Source organism: Chinchilla lanigera, unplaced genomic scaffold, assembly GCF_000276665.1.
Source record: "Chinchilla lanigera isolate Chin_1 unplaced genomic scaffold, ChiLan1.0 scaffold00053, whole genome shotgun sequence".
In the NCBI taxonomy this organism is placed as follows: Eukaryota; Metazoa; Chordata; class Mammalia; order Rodentia; family Chinchillidae; genus Chinchilla; species Chinchilla lanigera.
The window spans coordinates 16,537,902-16,558,303 of NW_004955454.1; the positions used below are offsets into that span (position 1 = coordinate 16,537,902).

General features: G+C 44.0%; 1 long non-coding RNA gene across 1 annotated transcript in view; it reads left to right on the top strand.

Annotated features, from left to right (window-relative positions):
- The first annotated feature begins 299 nt into the window (after window positions 1–299).
- LOC106149833 overlaps window positions 300–20,402 on the top strand; it is a 77,591-nt gene continuing 57,488 nt past the window's right edge. The window contains exon 1 of the long non-coding RNA XR_001236260.1: window positions 300–784. This is a non-coding gene — a long non-coding RNA (uncharacterized LOC106149833). The remainder of the gene's footprint in view (window positions 785–20,402) is intronic.

Sequence of the window (20,402 nt, forward strand, 5' to 3'; positions counted from 1 at the left end):
CAAAGAGCGAGATGATAGTAGCAGCAGCATTTTTGCGGCGTGAGCAGTGTGACTGCCATTTTCTGTATTTCCCTGTTGGTCTGGAGGATATTTATTGAGCGCCCGATGCCCGATTTGCACAGAATAATTCCTGGGAAGATACCTGTGTTAATCGCTTCCACTTAAGGCCGAGTTGCGGGTCAGCCAGAGCTCTCTGATAATGCTGTTCCACTGGTTGCACCTCTTGCCCTGAGCCTGTGCTGCCGTGGACCGTACACCGTAAAGTGGCGATACTTGGTGAACACAGCGATGTGTAAAGGCTTAGCATAGGGACAGGTAGATAGCGTCATTGTCAGTCCGTATGGTTTTTTTTTCCTGTTTTGAAAAGGGTTGTTTTGATCCATTTTAAATCTGCGCTTCAATTTTAGAATTGAGCATTGAGTTGGACTGTTGTTTTGCTTAAGACTGGCAGGCTGCTGTGTATTCTTAATGCCTGGTAAGGGTCGATCGGTACATTTTACGAAGCCAACTGTGAGGGTAAGCTAAGACCACAGTCCTGAGGTCTGCCCTGTTCTGGGGCCTTGCGTAATGAGACCTGATTACCGTTAAGGACCTGATTGCCCAGGGAGCGGTGCAGAAGTGAGGGAGAACCTGGCCTGGAATCCATCCCGAGCCACCCCTTCCCTCATTCCAGGACTGCAGTTCCTAGTTGGAAGAACCGTGTTCGCGCAGCGTTTGGGGAACTCGAGCCGTGTTAGAAGACAACACAAGACCAACCTGCACGTTGTGGGTATACAGACCAGAAGTAAGTCTTGTGCTTTAAAATCCTGAGAGTAGGACTCATCGTCCAGCTAAGAAACATTAAAATTATTTGCCATGCGTCAGTTACCAAAAGGTTATGTTTGTAATTTTGATATTGAGTGAGATTGTCCGTTTACTCATTTTACTCCCCCAGCCCCAGCTGACTTGAAGTGACGTCATTTTCATTCCTAAATAACTTCGCCGAAGCGAGAGCTTTCGCCTGCATTAACTCCCGGGCCTTGCAGAACGGAACTGCCGCAGACACTGGTGTGGCAGTAGGTGGCGCTGTGGATGGCACGAGGTCCATCGAAGCGGAAGTGAACATTAATTGAGCAGTTACATTGCCTGCCCTTGCCTAAAGCGTGCGCTCACCACGCTGACAGCACCCTGCGTGTTTATGAGTGTATGTTTGCGTGTGTGATGGTTGCACTCATCGTGGGAATGCTCATGTGCACAGAACACATGTTTTTTTTGGACCCCATTCCATCTCCCCCAGCGCTGCTTCCCGGTGTCCGTTTCCCTTCCCGTTTTTTTCTTTAAATTCCTCTTGTCTCTCTTGCTTTGCGCCTACCCGCCTCTTTTTTCTCCTTCACATTTGAAAACGTTCGACCTACTTCCTAATCTCTAGCCCCTATCTTGCTCCTTATTTATACTTCGCGTTTTTCCACACAAGCGAGGCAGTGCAACGTTTAAACTTGTATGCCGATTTATTTCTCTTCAGTTATGGGCTCTCGGATGCATATTTACCTAAAAAATGCTGTAAGTTTATCCTGTATGACAGAGTAGCACTCCGCTGTAGGGAATACCACATTTTCTTTGTGCGTTCTCGCTGGTTAGGCCCGAGAGCTGTTTTCAGGATTGAACTGTTACAGACCGAGCTGTTGTAAACACACGCACGAGTGGATCACTGGTGTGATGACATCAGCTCTCGGGAAGACACCTGGAGGGGGACAGCTGAGTTAAGTGGAACCCGAGGTTTTATTTGTTTGTTTGTTTTTTTGTTTTTCTCCGGTACCGGGAACCGAACTCATGACCTCGCGCTTGCCAGGCAGGCGCTTTTGCCACTGAGCTAAATCCCCAGCCCCCTGGAACCCGAGGTTTTAGCTTTTGAGGCGTCTCCATACCGCTTTCGTCATGGTTGCATCAGTCTGCACTCCCACCAGCGATGGAGGAGGGTTCCTTTCTCCCCACAGCCTCTCCAGCATGTTATTGGTTGATTTCTTGATGACAGCCGTTCTTTCTGGAGTGAGATGGAATCTCAGTGTTGTTTTTATTTGTATTTCTCGAATGGCCGGTGAAGTTGAGCATTTCTTCATTGATTTGTGAGCCATTTGTACTTCTTCATCTGAGAAGTGTCTGTTGTTCTCAGATGCCCGTTTCTGATGGGGTCTTTCCAATTTTTTTTAGTTCTTTTTATATTCTAGATACTGGTCTTCTGTCCCAGGGATAGTTGGCAACATTTTTTCCCATTCTGTAGGTTGTCTCTTCACTCTATTTTTTCTTAAAAGTTTTCCCTTCATGTTTCAACTTTTTAAAACATTTACTTGGCTGGACATTCCTCTCTGAAAGCTGTAGTATTCTAGATATTAAACATATATCCCTTGTAAAAAAATCACTGGTCGTCTGTACCTTTTACTTTTTGCCTCGCCAGAGTCAGATGGATCAACCCAAGCCCAAAGGATCTCCACCTAACCTGGTCAGGTTTTTTTTCTAGTATGTACTTAACTCTTAGCAGACAGAAACAAATGGCAAGATACCTACTTACATAAGTTAAAGAACTTATGTAAGAAAATAATTTTTTAGGGTCAGTTCGCTTTCTAAAGATTTTTTCTGGTGTTGGTCTGATGCAGTGAGAATTGATATTCAGGATGAAGCCGGAAGCTTTGCAGAGTCGTAACTCATCCAAGAGATATATATTCATTCTGTGCAGTGCAGGCCCAAGGCTAGAAAGGGCGCAAGCACCCCGAGTGAAGGGGTTTTCTGGATCACAGCGAGTCACTCCTGAGGCTGACCCTGGGATCCACGCAGCCCCAGGCGGCTGGTGGTGCAGTCTTTGTCCCTCCGAGGTGCAGCAGTTGGTGTTACGTGCTTTCTGCGGGTGAAGCGAGGTCACTTGTCCGAGTCACAGAGCTGCTGAGTGCAGGGGTGCTTCTGCCTGCAGAGCCCGGCTAAGACGCAGAGGTGTGGCGGAGTGAAGAGCATCGCGTCTGCTTCTGTGCTTGTTCCTCCGGTGGCCTGGGGCAGCCACAGCTTCCGCTACCCGTGACTTCCTTTCCCTGGGGTTAGGGGTGGCTTATTGATCACGATCTTCTAAGTGCGTCAGTGGGGGTTATGATGACTAATGACCCCTTGGCTCAGATCCCCTTCCGTATGGTTGCAGGTCTACTCAGTTTTATCTTACACTTTTGGTAGAGCCTAATTAGCCTTTTTTAAATGGTGGGGTTTTTTTGCACGAAAACTTTTGGTAGGAATACAAAATTGTAATATCTGAAAATCCTTGAGTAAGGAAACACCGTCCCAGGAGTTCATCCAAGGAGCTGTGTGTAGCACGGATTCCGTGCTTAGTGTGGGTGAGCCACAGCGTGGTGTGGGAGGAAGACTGGGGAAGTAGTAGGTGGAATGCAGTTGCTCATGGCTGGTGTCCTCGCCCAGGAGGGGACTGCTGATGATCAGGGTTCGGGCTGTGCTTCACCGTTCCGCAATACTTCCTCATCCTGTTTTAAGAGAACCTGGAAAACTTCTGAATGGCCCTTTTTTTTGCTATAAAATTAATGAATTTAAGTAATGCACATACTTTTTGACATACTAGGCTTTTTTCTTACTTATGAGGAGAGGGGACGAAGTGGGTTTTACTATTACGCTGTTTGAACAGAGAATCGTATAAAAACTTGGCATTCAAACACATTGCCTTGGTTTTTTTAACCTTAGTGGATGAAATTACTTCCTTTTTCCAGCATGTTTGGAGATAAAAATAATGAACATATAGATGATTGAACCATTTCAAGCTGGCACTGATGCTGGGATTTGAAATTGTGAGCACTTTAGAGATAAATTCAGAGGACAAGGGAGCAGTACATCATTGGCACACAGATTTCTGGAAGAACTGGAAGAACTCTGTGGTATGTCTTCATGCATCAGGCCAAGATCAGTGGGTATTAAAATTGTGCAGTTCCAGATAGGTCCTTTAAAAATACAATTCACAAGTGTGTGGGAAAATTTTGAGTACTTATGTTGTAGTACAAAGCATTTTTTTCTCATATTCCCACCAAAAATTTTCTTTATCTTTTTAATTTCCTTTTTTTTCTGGAAGAATCACAGATATGCTTCAAAATGACTATTCTTGCTTGTGGTTTTTTTTGGTCTTGTAACAGGAATTTAACATAAAAAGTGATTATGCAAAAGAATGTAGCTTAGTAATTTCTTCTGTTATGACATATTAAAAAGATATTTACAGAGATTGTATTGTGTGCCAGGTATTTCATGGGAACAATGACCAGGAAAGATATGGTCCTTATCTCCTTCAAACTTTACAAAGTGGGAAAATAGGTACTGGATTAAACAAATCAATAAAATTCTAATTTAAAGCAGTGGTAAATGCAATCAAGTATGGGGATGACTTTCCCATCTGAGCTAAGTGGCTGAGCAGGGCCTCATGGAGACTTTCAGAACTGAGAATAAAATAAAAAGAGCAACATTTAGATGGTCTGTTGGCATAGAGGATGACCATTGCAAAGGCCCTGGGGCGGGTACAACCTGCCTTTGTGAGAAGCAAGAGACAGTAGCAGAGGAACTGGGTGAGGAGGACCTGACAAACTGTAGGGTAGAAGACTTTTCCATTTAGTCTACCTATAGTAGGAGCTGCTGGTAGATACATGACCCTGGGAGGAGCAGGTGTGATCTGTAGATTTGGAAGCTCACTCTGCTTAAGCTCACTGTGTGGAGAATGGAGATCGCTGGGGAAGACTGGAAGCAGAAAGCCACTCACAAAGCTGTTGCAGTGAGCAGTGCCAGTTGGAGTGGGGAAAAGCAGGGACGGTGGAGGGCTTTGGCCTCTGGGGATTCCACATTGCTCCTCTCCTAACACACACTGACCTGGGGATTTGTGGTCAGAAGTGGTCTAACGATACTTAGGAAATGTGCGGAGGAGACGTTTGTTTCATTCGCCTCGTGTGCACTCCTGACTGTTGGTGTCCTGGAGACCAGGAGGCTGGGAAAGCCCGATTGGCGGTGCTCAGGAGGAGCTGCAGACCCTGTGCACCTGTAGGGTTTGGGCAGGGTCCAGCTGGTCCTGAGCTTGGGACAGATCTGAGCGTTATAACCGTTTTGTTCCTCTGTGATACCACTGGGAGCAGGGCAGGCGGAGAGCACAGTCCCTGTCGTGGAGATCCCAAGCCAAAAACAGTTCAAGGCCAGCACATGGCTAAGTGGCTTCCAGAGGTGGAGAGACAGGTCTTCCAGTTGGGTCTGTTGATGTCGAGGGGCCGAGTGAACCTGAGCAAGTCACTGAGGCTTCTGCACCTGTTTCCTTGTCTGTGAGGTGGGGAGGACTGTGCTCCTGACCCTCGGGGATGGTTGAGGATTGTGCTCCCGACCCTCGGGGATGGTTGTGGCGCCTCGCTGAGAAATGGTGCTTTGAAAGTGCAGAGCACGGGTCAAGGTTAGTTGCTGCCCTGTGTTCCTGCCTGTGGAGTTAACATTCCTCCACTTAGCTCTCATATTCTCATCGTGTGGGTCATGGGACACAAGTCACTTTTTCAGGCTTGCCTTGACTGCCGGTGCACAAGTAGTACCTTCCCCAACCACGCTGTTTCTGCCGTCCGGTTTTAATTGATTCACAGCCTTTATCCCTCAGTGAAATCATGTAATGTGTCTCTGTGTGCAGGGAACATTTCCCCAGGTTGCGGTGTCCTCTGACACGTTGGGTGCTGTGTGCCCCGTGGCTAGAAATGTGGCTGGCCACGTGGCACAGGCTAGACAGGTGCTCACTTGGTGGCAGGTGTGGGACCCTGAACACAGCTGCAAGGCCTGATCTCACGCAGTGACTCTGACTCCATTTTGGTTTTGTCCTGAGAGATGACTGGCTTTCCAGCTGAGCTGTGTGTATGTGAGGTCAGGTGGGCAGGTTCAGAGCAGTCCGTCGTAGATTATTTGGGGACTAAGGGCGTGCAGGAGAGGAAGAGTTAGTATTGCAAGCATCGGTTTCTTGGTGTAAGCAGAACAGACTTAGTGTTCTGCTTTGGCTTTTCAGAGTGTCACTCACTGTGCAAGCTGGACATCACCTAGGGCCTGTCTAATGCCTGAGATCCTAGTGACAGGTACCCAGCTCATTATATAAAATCCACAGGAGTAGAGAGTAGGGAAATACAACCTATGCTTGTTAAACTGCTCTGCCTCCCCAGGAGCCAGAAGTGCCGTATTCTCCCAGCATGAATTGGGGCTGTCACTCACAGATGACACTCTCAGCTCGCATCTGGACTGGGGATTACTTCCCTGGTTTCTGCTAAATTATTTTACTGTGCTAGGACAGATCATTATGACTGGGTGCATTGGTTCTGATACTATTTGTATTTTTCAAAAGGAAATACATTCATTTCAGAAACATGAATACTTATGTATTCTTCTCTAGGTTTTTGATTTTCCATTCTGCTTGCTTGGTTTTTTTTTTTTATTTTAAAGAGAAAAAAATTATAAAAACAATGATACAAAATTTCAAAACAAGATAGAAAAGTAACAATAATACATTGCCTATTGTTATCTTCAAAGTAGTTGCTCAGATTGCAAGATAGGTATAAAAAAGTGATCAAACAATATAAGCACAGCCCCTTCTTTTCCATGAGTGGATAGAAATTAGTAGAACTCTCTTAACTATCTTGTCTGTGTATATATGTATATATGTACACATACAAATACATATTTATTTTTCCTTCTTTTCTCCTTCCCCATCCCCCATCTCCTTCCCCCATTCTTTCCTTTTGAACATTTCTTCCCATTTCCCAATATCTGTTGTACATTTTGGATGTTATTTACTCTTTCAGCTTCTTACACTAGAGAGACGATATGATGTTTACACGTGCAAGTCTGATTTATTTCACTTCTGAGTATGGTCTCAAGTTGCATCTATTTATCTATAAAAGTCTCAAGTTTATCCTTCTTTTTAGCTGAGTAAAAACACCACATCTTTTTTGTCCATTCCTCACTTGATGGGCATTTGTGTTGTTTCTAAGATGTAACTATTACAAATTGTGCTCCTATAAACATCGAGTGTGCATGTATCACTGTGGTATGATATTTTTAATCCTTCTGGGAAAATTTCTGTAAGGGGAATAGCTGGGTTGAATGGGACCTCTAATCCTAGTTTTTTGAGGAATCTCCACAGTGATTTCCAAATGATTGTATCAGTCTGTACTCCCACCAACAATGTAGAAGGGTTCCTTTTTCCCCACAGCCCCTCCAGCATTGGTTATTGGTTAATTTCTTGATGACAGCCATTCTTTTTGGGGTGAGATGGAGTCTCAGTGTTGTTTTAATTTGCTTCTCTTGAGTGACGAATGATATTGAACATTTTTTCATATATTTATTTGCTACTTGTATTTCTTCATCTGAGAAGTGTCTGTTCATCTCAGATGCCCATTTTTGGATTGGCTCTTTGAATTTAGGGGTTTGATTTTTTTCAATTCTTTGTATGTTCTAGGTGTAAGCCCTTTGTCTGAGGAACTGTTGACTAAAATTTTTCCCACTCTGTGGGTTGTCTTTTCACTGTGTTGGTGATTCCTTTTGATGTGCAAAAGCTTTTTAATAAGATGAGATCTTAGTTGTTGATTCTCTGCTTGCTTATTGACGATAGGTATTTGTGTGAAGTTTGGTAAACAGAATGCAAAGGCTTATCTTCAAACCCTTGTGCTAGACACTTCACAGTCCTGGGTGTGTGTATGCCTTTACTCACTACACATGTGCAAGCATGTTAGTGCTTTTTCTGATGACCAAGGGGCCACAGTTTCAACTCATGGTCAAAAATAATTGGAAGTGAGGCACTTGGCAGTGTCAGAAAATACCAGTGAATCCTGCTAGTATTTCTGTGTTTTGATGACAGTCAGAACAAGGTGAATTAGGTTCATTGTGCACTTGAATGTAAGTTGGGGAGTTTTAAAATGTCCCTTTAATTTATTTCTGTACTGTGCTCTTTCAGATGAGCAAACAGTCGGGATGTTGTGATTTTTGAAAATCAAACGTTTTTCTTCCTGATAAGTTTTGTTCTTGCTGAGTGACCATGAAGGGCGGAGAGAAGCAGTTGTGTTGGTTTGTGTGTGACTGGTCACGATGCTCCGTGCAGTTTTCACTGGCGCAGTGTGAGCCACGCGTGCAACCCTAAACCGTTTTGCACTGTTTCAGCTGAAGTGGCTGTGATCTTTGAGGGCCTCGGTCGACTGTCTTCACTTTGTTCATTTACCTGATTAAGATTTTCTTGTATTTCTTGGTTGTGTATTTATGGCTCTTATGGGGGAGAGTGTCACTACCATATAAATATATATCTTGTGGATAGTAGGAATATTTGTTTAGGTAGTGGTAGAGGAGACTTGTGCTCTACCTCTGTTGTTTGGAAATTGTTTTAAAATGAATTTTCATTAGAAGTGATGGGAGTTCCCCACATGCTGTGGAATGTGTATGTGTACATGTGTGTGTGCGTGCGTGCAAGTGTGTGTGCGCATGTGTAGCGCCCAGCAGTATGATCATCACAGTGGCCACATTTTTTCCCACTAGAAGTAGTCCTGTCATTGCATCATGTGAAATGTGTTTCAACTCATGCGGCCTTGATTTGCTTATCTGATTTCTCGTACCGGAGAAGTTTTGCCTCTCAGAATTCACTAGCCTGGATTGACCTGTTTTGGTTGTTAATCTTCTATTGCTATTTTCACAAACCTTTTGCAGAGTAATTTCTGTGTGAAGCATTTCACGACTTAGGTGCTGTGAGTTAGCAATAAAGAAACTGAATCACAGGCCTTTTAATTAAGCGTACCAACACGTTATCAAATATGCTTGCACATTTTGTGTCTGAAATGCTTAAGTACCGTCATCTTACCTTGGATTTTTTATTTCATCTGATAGTGTTAATACATATTCCTGTATTAGAGTTCTACAGAGAAATGGAAGCAGCAGATAAACATCTAAAAAGAGATTTATTGTAAGGAATTGTCTCGTGTGATTAGTGAGGCTGAGAAGGCCCATGGTCTGGTGTCTGTAAGCTGGAGCCCAAGGACAGGTTTCCCTTTTTTGTTCTGTTTGCGTCTTCCCACCTGCTGTGGAGGCCAGGGTCTGTGCTTTACCCAGCCGACCAATTCAGTGCTAATGTCAGCTGAAAACACTCACAGACCCAGCCAAAGCTAACGTTTAACAGAGTATACGGGTACCTCATAGCTTAGTGGAGTTGACACACAACACTAACCACCACATACCTGTAGTGTAATCAGATGTCTCAGTAATTAGGTAAGCTGTTTTCAAAACATTTCATGAAGTACAGTTTCCCCGGGCTGTTGAAATGCGCTACCTCCCAGAGTGTTCACGCCGGTCCCTCCTCTTCAAGTCTTGCTCTTTGAGTGCTTTTCTTTCCTCTCTTGTTTTACTCACTAGCAACATTACACGTTTCCCGTCTTGACCAGTGGTTCCTTCCTTTGTTCAGTTGATTACTGCATTTCAAGATGTTTTCTTCATTTTGTGAATATCTCTTCTGCGAAACAGTAAATTATCTGGGAGAGAGACAGTCTGCATGTTTTTCCGTGGCGAGTATTGTTTACGAATGGAGGAGAAGTGTTACTGATAGTGTCTCCTCCCTGCTCTGTGATCCTTTCAGATTACATGTGGAGGTGACATTTACAGCCCTCAGAAACTCTTGATTCGAGAGTGCAGACTCGGTGTGCATTTCATGGTTTTTCCCCAGCACAACTTAGATTCAAGTTTGAAGTTATGGCAGTTGCTTTAATAATGTCATAATTTTGTTTGATTGTAGATACCATTTGCAGTCTCACATGGTGGCTATCAGAAAGGAACTCAGTGCTATACTGATTTAAAAAAAACACTTGATTATTCACGACTGTTTTGTTCCTTTAGCACTTGTGATCGGTCATAACAGTGGTAATGATATTGAGGCCCAGGCCCTTACAGAGTGTCTGTGTGTTCCTCACCCTGTTTTAGCACTGTACTAGTATTCTTTTATTTACCTGATGACTTGTAGTTGAAATAGTAGATGGTTTTATGCTTATGTAAATGTCTTGGTTACTTTTCTCTTCTTGCTGAGACAAAAAACCTGATGCCCAAAATTAAAGAAGGAAAGGTTTATTTAGCTTACAGTTTGTGGAGGTTTCAGTCCATACTCGGCTGGCTCCAAGGCAGAGTGGCACATGGCAGAGGGCAAATGTTCATGGCAGTGGAAAACAGCAAAAAACAGCAAGAGCAAAAAACAGCAAGAGCAAAGAGGGAGTGAGCACAAGCCTCTTTCCTCCCTGACATGGTAAGTAAGCAGCCCCCCACCCCCTTAAGGGCTGTGTAGCTCTCACATAATCGCCCTGCCCTCCTCTTGCACAGGCTCAGGATGGATACAAAGTAAGGGCCCTGGCCCCCTGCTGAGTCACATTGGTAACCTGCTAAACTTCCCAGATTGACAGTGAACACATCCCAGAAGGGTAAGGGCGTGTCCTTTTCACCCCAGGACGCACAACTGCTGAGTCACTTAGCCAAACCTCTAGACTCCTCAAATTGACACAGTGTATCAGTCATAACAGTAGGGTTTTAGCTTTGCTTTCTGAGAACTTCAGCTTCAACAGGGAAAGAACTGAGCAGTTTCATATAAGTAAAACTTGGTAATTTCTCTATGAGTTCACCTGTAGACTTATTTGAAACTCTGACCCTTTTTAGGCTTGTTCCTGTTTGGGACAGGAGTTAGTTGAACCTGGAATTGACCACAGGAGCAGCATTTATGAGGCCCAGGGAGCTGTGGAAGTGTCAGGTAGCCTAGTGGCCAGCTGACGTGGCTACAGCAAAGTCTGCTAGGTTGGTCGTGGTCATTATCAAACCCCAGACCAGGGGTTTACCTGGAAACCTGACCTGAAGAGAAACTGACTGGGTCCAAGTGTATGTAGCGCTGAAATTTCTCACCACAGACGTCTCGCCATTGACTGGCCTTTCTTTCCCCAGAACAAGTGCTCACGTTTCGGTAGATAACAGGCAGTCGGTTCTGTTCCTCGACGCTGTGCCTCTGTCCGCTTCCTAGTCAGAGAACATTTGCGTGCTTGTTATACGCAGGTGCCGCGTACTAGGAGCCTGGTTACGTGAGGTCACATCTTCCCTCGTCCTGAACCAGCAGGCAGCTCCAAGCGCTGTGGGACACCTCTCTTACTAGAGCTCCATCTTCAGTTATCTCTTAGGTAGAATTCACTTCTCGGGTTCTGAGCCCCAACTAACTACTGATGTCAGAGCGCCTCAGGGCCCTCGCAGGGTCTTCTGACCTGTGCATCCTCTAAAATGTCCCATTACCCCCGTAAACACACGTCTTGCTGCTGTCTGCTAGGTACAAGGGATGCAGTGATAACAGAAATACATCTTTTTTGCTACCTGAGAGACATGAGACTTTAGTGCTTTTTCTATTTACAGTCCCTTTTTGGTGTTTGTCACCCTTGTGCTATGGTCTGAATGTTCTTGTCCTCCCAGAATTCATACAGAAAATTAAAATCCTAACACCCAAGGAGGTCATATTAGCAAGCTGGGGCTTTGGGAAGTCGCTAGGAATCACAAGGATAGAACCCTCCTGATGAGATTAACGCTTTGGTGAAAAGGCTTGAGAAATCCCTCCACTTCCTGCTCTCCCCAGCCCCACACAGTAAAAGGATACACTTTGAAGTCACCATTCATGAATCGTGAAGTGGTTCCTCACCAGATACTAAATCTGAAGGCACCTTGATCCTGGTCTTCTATCCTCTAGAACTGTGAGAAACAAATTTCTGTTGTTTATAACCTCCAGCTTTTATAGTACTTTTTAATAACAGTTTGGAGGGATTAAGGCAAATTCTTTGAGCAAGAAGTAATACAAACAGAATGTTATATCCAGAGGTATCTTTCCTTGATTTTGATGTGTAAAGTAGTAAAACTTAAAAAAAACTTTGTTCTGCCAACAAGAAGATAAATTCTTCAAACCATGTAAGAAAGTACAGTAGCAAAAAGACAACCTTTGCCTGTGTTCAGAGATTTTAATAGAATAGCCGCAGTTATGTGATCTCATAGCATGACCATATAAGAGACACAGAAAGCTTGCCTTGGAGGAGATAATTCTTTCTCCGCATTTGAACCATGGCTCACACTAGACGTGGACTCCATAAGCCAGAGGCAGAGCGTGGGGCAGTATCCTCAGAGCACATGCCCGCCAGCTCACCAGAGCCCAAGTCCCGCAGAGGTCCCCTCACCCTGCTCTTCATCTCCGTCTGACCCTGAGCAGTTCTGCCTGGCAGCTCGCTGCATTCTTGGGACTCCTTGCACCTTAGTTCAGGCCTTGGTCATCTTTGCATTTCTTGCTCACGTCTCTGCCTCTCCTGCTCTGCCTTCAGAATTAGTTCAGGCGTTGGCCTAGCCCCTTCTCCGGCTTGCCACAGCTCTGACCCCTGTGCCCAGAACAAATTCTCACCCTCACATCCTCCGGGTCCTAGCCGGCATGTCCCGTATATCTCCCAGTCCTTTCTGAAAACATCTCCCTGACTTGATGCCTGCTCTTTTCTTTGCCTGAAGTGATGTTCACTTCTGTTCTGTGTCCCCCGGCCCGGTCATCCTAAAGGCTTGCTGTCATGCCTCGTCTCTAATTACTTTCCCTGGCCTTGTCTGAATAAAAAGAACAAAGGAAACAGTCACATCTTCATGATACTCAAGTCACTCCAGTGCACAGGTGTAAAGTGCATCTCTACCTAACCACTCCACCGGAGGAGTTGATAAAAGGATGCAGATCATATTTTTTGCTAGCAGAGACGTGCGGTATTTGCTTCAGACTTCCACCTCGGCCTTTTGGAGACCAGCTTGTGCCTGAAGGTTCCGTTTGTGTCTATGCTGCGAGAGTTTGTAGACAGGTTTGAGGAGCACGATTGGTCATTTCCTGAGCGATGGTGGAGAATACAGAAAGTACTGCAAGGGAGGTAAACCCTGAGTTTTCAGGAATTGTCGGAAGATTCTGGGCTCCCGCTGTCCATTGTGGTGGTCCCTGGCCCCATGTGGCTTCTGAGCCCTGGAAGTGTGGCTGGCATGAGTTGAGATGTCCCATAAGTGAGAAAATACACTCAATTTTGAAGAAGTAGTTTGAAAAAAGAATGTAAAATAACTCAACCATTTTATATTAATTTCTTGTGAAATGATAATGTTTTGATAAAGCATTATGAACATTAATTTTACCTAATTAATTTCACACAATTTTGTATATGGTTCACATTTGTGGTTGCTTTCTATTTCCATGGGATGGTTTCATTCTAGGCTCAGCAGTTTCTGAATTTTACTCCATATCCTTGGCAGCATTCTGAACCATGCTGTTAAGCAGATGGTTGTGTACTGCTAGAAAAAAAGTGGTAGTAGTTAAAAGCAAGAACAGTTTTACTAAGAATGAATCATGCCAGGCTGACTTTATTTATTTTTCTTTTCAATAGGTTACTAGAGGAGAAGATCAGAATAGTTCTGTAGATGAGGATTTCTGCAGTGCAGTTGGAGTGTCTGCTTGGACAAGCACGAGGGCAATTCAGAGAACAGAGTGGCATCTGGTGGTGGGGCCGTGTCACTAGCCGGAGAAACTCAGTTCTCGAGTATTGACTACTGATGGTTGTGTCAGGAGCATCTGGGCGGTGCTCCTGTGCTTCCCGCGGGGCTTGTTTCACTTCAGTGGTGTGAGGGCATGGGAACCAGCGTCATTTCTGAGGAGGCCGTGTTTGCTTGGAGTTCTAGGTGTTCAGTTGAGTGGTCTGGAGTTCGTTCGGTGAATGTGTTTATTGGGTGCATTTGTGGTCAGGAATAAGGTGGTAGGAGTAAAGTTTCGTAAGATACTGTCCTTAAACTCAGAATTTTGTCTTGAGTCAAGAAACTACTTAAGTAAACATCGCAGTCCATATGGGAGGTGGTACCCTGACAGAGGCATGTGTGTGTTGGGGAGGGGGTGTTAGGCCATTTGGGGCTGTCATGCCCAGATCTGCATTGGTGGTGACAGGATTCCACATGATTCTGATTTCTAACTTACCACAGAGAAAGGCTTCATATTAATTGGTCTGAAACTGAAAGCATTTTCTTTAATGATTCACACTGAGCAACTTCCCCTATAGTTGTTTATGTGAAAATTTTCTGCAGCTGTGGTAGAAAAAGTGGTGACAGTTTCTTTGAGAAATTTCCAGGACAGAATCCTCCAGACCATATATACTTTTGGAGGTTTATTGAGCCCATGCACTGGTGTAACCTTCAACAGATTATTTCTCAAGGAACATCTGACTAAGCTCACAAAGTACCTATGTGGCAGCTTCCCCGCTGCTGTTGCAGCTCGACCTAAAAGCTGGGAAGCGTCTGAGCTCTATGTGAGGCCCGCTTGTTCTGTGAGATTCTTTCAAGGGTGACTTGCCTTCCATCAGCTGTGACCTTCTGAACACCTAACAGGTGGCTCTGGGGAGCCTCTGTGTGGTAAAGGGTTATCTTAGAGCCTCTCAGAGTCCATCCCTTCGTGACTGTGTAGCCCTCACTGGTGTGACAGGTTCCGTTTTGGCTGAAGGATTTTCCAGAGATGCCGGGCAGCGTCTCTTACTGGTAGGGATGGTGTGGAGCTGCTCATGCATTATTGCCCAGTGTGATTTATGCTTTACATATCTTTAAATATCTTACAAAATATACAGGGTGAATAATTCGATTAAACATTTAAAGAATAAACTTTAGGCAAGACCGAGGCACAACTGTAGCAACTTAGTAGGAAATTATGCCCAGCTTCTTCTCATCCTAACCTCGGTATTCTTTGCCTCTGTCTTCTCTGTCCTAAAATGCTTATTTTCTATTTTCCTCTGGGTTTGCTACATTTTTCTTGAAGACACCTTGTCGTTCTGTCCTGGGTGACAGGTCCCGAGAACAAGGTGCCCGCGGATGAACAGAAAAAGTAAGAGAGACATGAAAAACAAGAGAGGCAAAAGTCTGGGGTCAGGGGGCTCACAGCCTCTCGGACTGCAGCCCCAATTACCCATCTCAGTCACTTTTTACTGAGCGAGAACCAAGGGCGTAGCTGGTACAAATGGGCGGATACCAAACATTCTTAGTAATTAAAGCATTATCCTTCTCCAATTTTGCTTCTGATGCTGCTGGCAACAGTCCCCTGGTGGGCCTCCCACACCCAGCACCACGCTTACTCAGGTCAGCTGGGGGGTATAAGTTGACCACCAGTTATCAATCCACTACAATCACAGTCCTTACTTCCCATTAATTTTTACAATGCATGGCAAGACTAAAGCATAGGGATCTCCTGCAATTCAGATACACTCTAGTCTTCAGGTGAAAGGTTTCAGTTCATTTTTGCAACAATAAACAAATCATTGTGTGTCCTCAGTGCTTTCTAATCAAAGAATGTCCTTCTGCACAACACCTCATATATTTTTGAGAAGGACTGCATAGTTTAGAATCAGATGGAGGCTTTCTTAATGTCATGTTTGGTCTCTAAGTTACTTCTGATTGAACTCTAAACCAAGAAGGTAGAACAAAGTTATATCATTGACTTTGCTGAAACTTTAGTATTAAATATTTCAAGCAGGGGGTAGTCTACTTTTAATTTTTTTTATTTCCTTGTGTATTTTTAGTGGGTAGGTAAGAAAAAATATTTAAGGTGGCACTTTCCCTATCAGAGTTTAAAATTCTATTAAGTCTTAAGGGAAGATAGTTCCCTTAAGATCACTGAATAAGGGCTGGGGATTTAGCTCAGCGGCAAAAGTGCTTGCCCGGCAAGCGCAAGGTCGTGAGTTCGGTTCCTGGTACCAGAGAAAAAAAAAAAAAAAAAAAGATCACTGAATAATCTCTTGAGTAGAAAGATATCTCGAAGGTAGGCTTGGTGCTGATGCTGGGCCATTAACGTGGCGTCTGTGTGTACCCTTGGGTGGTTGCCGTGCCTGGTGGCGGCAGACCTCTCTTGTGCCTGCAGGACCAATGGAAAACCTTTGAGATTATCACATCTCTTTCTCAGAACAACCTGTAGAGCTGGTGTCACTGTTCATTTTTTGTTTTTGTTTTTTCTTCTGGTACCGGGAATTGAACTCACAACCTTGCGCTTGCCAGGCTTGCGCTGTGCTGCTGAGCTAAATCCCCAGCCCTTTGGTGTTACTGTTCAGTCTAAAACCCTAAATATTCTGAAGCCTGAAACTTTCAAAAATCCATGTGCTCAAATAGTTCGGGAATTTTGAGCATCTCAGGTTTTTGACTTCTACTTTAGGGATCTTCAGCTGGTAAATTCTATGCAAATATTCCAAAATCGGAGGAAAACTGAAATCTGAAACACTTTGGGGCCCAGTCATTTCAGATAAGGGATACTCAGCCAGTAGCATGGTCCCATTTTAGCAGGGGACATTGGGTAAGGAGCCCAGAGTGGGCTGCGTCTGCAGGGGACTGTGTGTGGTTACAGGACAGGGGCTAAGGATCAGCAGTGCTGGTCATTCTTCTGTCCTGTGAGGCCAGGCCAAGGTTGCTTTATCCTGCCAGAGTCGGCTTCACCCGTAGCATATAGTTGCTATTTTATTTTTAACACCATCGTTTTTACTTCTCATTTTGAGTTTATTTCATTGTGCCTTAGAGGCAGTCAGCTTGCTCTAAAGTAGGCTTCACAGAGTCTATTCAGGGCCCTCTCAAGGGCACAGTGTTGAAAAACAAGGTCACTTCTCCCTTTAACACTGAAATAAACTGATAAATGCTTGTAAACAGAGCTCAAGAGGAGTGAGGTCGATTCCTTCAGTTCGAAAATACTCCTCTCTGTATTGTGAGTGTGACTGGAACGTGGGCCTCCTGTGAATGGGTTTGACTGCGCATTAATACGTCCCGGCGTCTACCCTTGGGAAGAGTTGCGGTGTAACCTTCTGTTCTCTCGGGCTTGGAAAAAGCTCCAGCAAAACTGGAATTGTCAGGACTAAGTTAGCCTAGCAGATAGCAGTTCTTTGTCTGGGAACACTTCAGTGGTCCTGTGGACCCAATAAGAACAGTACTTCCGACTGAGGTGGGTGGGACATCCGAGGGTCAGGCTCATATCCAGGTCACTTTAGGAGCCCTTGATGAGGCCTGTGCTTTGCACACTGTAGCTTAGCAGTGACTGGAAAGGCTGTTCAGACCCAAATTTCCAGTCTGCCAGAAGTTCTGACTCATGAGGTCTAGCAAGGTCCTGGGAATTCGCATTTCCCACAAGTTTCCTGGTGAGGTTGAGTTGGCCTGGGCCAAGCCTTGTTTAAGAGGGGCGTAGCGCTAGATCTGAGATCCCGGCACAGGCATCTGTGAGATCCTGGGCAGGAAGGAGATATGAAGGTCATGTCTTGTAGGGAAAATGCTGCCAGCAGAAGAGCGAGGTTGCCTTCTAAAAACGTGGGCTTTAAACTTGTCATCAAGAACTTCCAAGGCAGTCCTGGATTTTCCCTAATTTTTAATATAATGTTTCTCCTTAGTACACCATATATGTTTGTTTTTCTGTAATTATTTTTCACTTGCCTGTAGTCTATGTAGATTTTCATATTTAAAATCTTTTCAGTTATAATTTGCTTTGGGGGATATCTCTTTGGTTTTTTGTTTTTTTGTTTTTTTCCAGTACTGGAAATCAAACTCATGACCTTGCACTTGCCAGGCAGGCACTGTGCCCCTGAGCTAAATCCCCAGCCCCAAGGGGGATATCTCTTATTGAAAATATTAGACAACTTAGAAGCAAATTTATGACCTTTGTATTTTATTTTAAAAGAAAATGTATTTTGTAGTATACATTGAATGTGATTTTTTTAAAAATGTAATGGTTATAAAATTTTTTATTAACATGAAGACTGTAGGCCCTGGAAATACACTTATTTCCTTCAGTTTGAAAGATGTTTTTACAAAATAATTTCCTTTTCTTAGAATTGTAAATTTTTTAGCAGATGAGTTGGGTTTTGTTTTTAATGTGCATTAATTTTACATTCTAGGAATATTTTTTCTTACTTCATTAAAAATTCATTCAGATCCTGTTAAATTGATTAAATTTGGAGGACCATAGTAAAATATTTCAGAATTTAGTTTTAGGTCCTCAGGTAAAAATGCCTTCAGTGGACTAAAGCATGTTTACGAACAATTGTGAGGATTTCAAATTAAATATAGGGAAACAAGTACTCTATAATTAAAATATGTTTATTTGGAAACAAATTTAAAAGTCCAAAATATTGAACTATTTATTTAACTCATTCTGTTTTTATAATTTAATTATATAGCTGACCCATTTCATCTGTCTCAGAAAACAGAACTAACTAGGGTGTCCTTTAATCAGTTTTGGCATCTGAGAAGTCTCCTGTCTCTTTGGTGACGGTGACAAGGGGGAAGTAGAACATGTATTCTCTGGGCCACTTTGATGATTTTTTTAAATCTATGAAGTAGATACTTTTAGATAAATGATTGTTCTGGGCAGAAGGCAAGCTAAGACTTGACCCGAAAACTTAGTAGGTCACATGACACCAATTTGCTTGGTACCCGCTTCTGTAAAGATTCCTTGTGGTCAGCAGGAGGCTGAACAGAGTCCACGCTGAGGGGCTCAGTGAGGCGGCTGGAGAGCGGCTGCTGGCTGCTTGGGGTCTGGGGCACGCGGTTCCTCCCCACAGTGCGCCTGTCCTGGTGTTGCTTCGACTGTCGTGGCTGTGAGTCAGATTCTGGGCCTAAGAAGGAGCCTGAGGGTGTATCTTTCACAGTGTCCCAGACCAGTGAAGTTGTTCAGCTCCATGTATTCGGCATGTTTTCCTGAGGAGCTGCTCTGTGCCCGGAAATGCTCCAAGTACACCCCTGTGGTACTCAGAGGCCTCTCAGAGCTCCTGACCCGTCAGGGACAAGGCTGAGCCCTAGGGTCCAGGAGGAGACCTCACGGTCTCCGCTGAAACTGGATAAGGAGTATGTTTCAGAAGTTTTTCTGAAGGTGAAGTTCAGGTCTTTGTTGATCCATGGCCTTTTAAGAGAAGTTCAGTGTCAGCTAGGTGTAGGGATGGGCTGGGAGCAGGGACTAGGGGGAGAAATTCAGGGGGGGAATTTTAGGCGGACAGGACAGGCTAAATCAAAGGACAGGCATGGAACATCATGGCGCGTCTGAGGAACAGGAGCAGTTAGTTTTGCAACTGGTGAAATGTTTAAGCTGAGGGAAGATTTGAGGGACCAGAGAAACCTAGTGTGGCAGTTAGGGAATTTTGGGCCTCATCCCGGCAATCTGATTCTCAGCTGTGGTTTCCTCGCCCACCATACCTGTTTTCTCATTCACTTTTTCAAGACAGATTTGAGCATGGGCTGGGTGTAATTCACTGACTGCTTCATTGCTGCTTCACTGAGTCCTACCTAGTGGGTCTCTCTGCGTCTCACAGATGAGAGGCTGCCTGAGGGAGGTCACTGACTTGGACAAGATCACTTGGCTAGGGAAGAGCAGAGCTAAGCATTTGCTGCCTCTGTGAGAACACCTGAAGTTAGAGTTAAGGCGCAAACTAGGTTTTTGTAAGATTTCCTGGAGATGCATATTAAGTAAAGATTCTAGGACCCCCACCTTAGACATCTTTAGAAGGGCCTCAGGTACTGTTTCCTGTTGTGAACTGGAGAGTTTAGCTTTGCTTTTGGCTTGAACAAGGCATCTGTCAGTAAGGGTAGGGAGAGAATGTATTGCACTTTTCCTTGGGTATAGCCTCAAAGACATGAAGATCCAACAATGACATACTTTGGCTTATATGACAGTCTTTTTTTTTTCTTCAGCATGGAGGATCAAACCCAGGGCCTCATGTATGATAGGCAAGTGCTCTACCACTGAGCTACAACCCCTAGCCTCGTACTCTCCTGAGATTGTTATAGTCTCTAAAAATTAAATAGTGAAGAAGATTCAGTATCTTGGAAATCAATATACAATTTGAACTTTGATACTTGATTTGAATAAGTAGCTGAAAGGTGCTAATGTAATGTTTAGTACTGGTACTGGGACCAAAAACAGAAATACTTGAACATAAGAGCTTACACAAGTAATTGAGCTCTCTAGGAAAACATAAGGAGTACAGTTACTAATAACTATTCCAAAGGGACTTTGTTAAGGATTGCCCTGTATTTCATAATGCATTGTTCTAGGCCGGTGAGGGCAAACTTTTCAGAGACCCGAGTTCCAGACTGCAACCCAAGACCCCCTTAATTATCACAAAGTGCCAACACTGCAGTTAAACCTGAACACTGAGGATTTAGTTTAGCAAACACAGCTCTACATTAACATCATTTTTTAGAAAAGAAAAACACAGTAACATGCCTGCCATGGGTTTGCCACCACTACTGTAGGCTCTTTGTATGCACTGAATCATTTTATTCTCAAGAACAAAAATGTGAGACTTTATTTCCTTTTTTTTTTTTTTTTTTTTTTTTTTTTTTTTTTT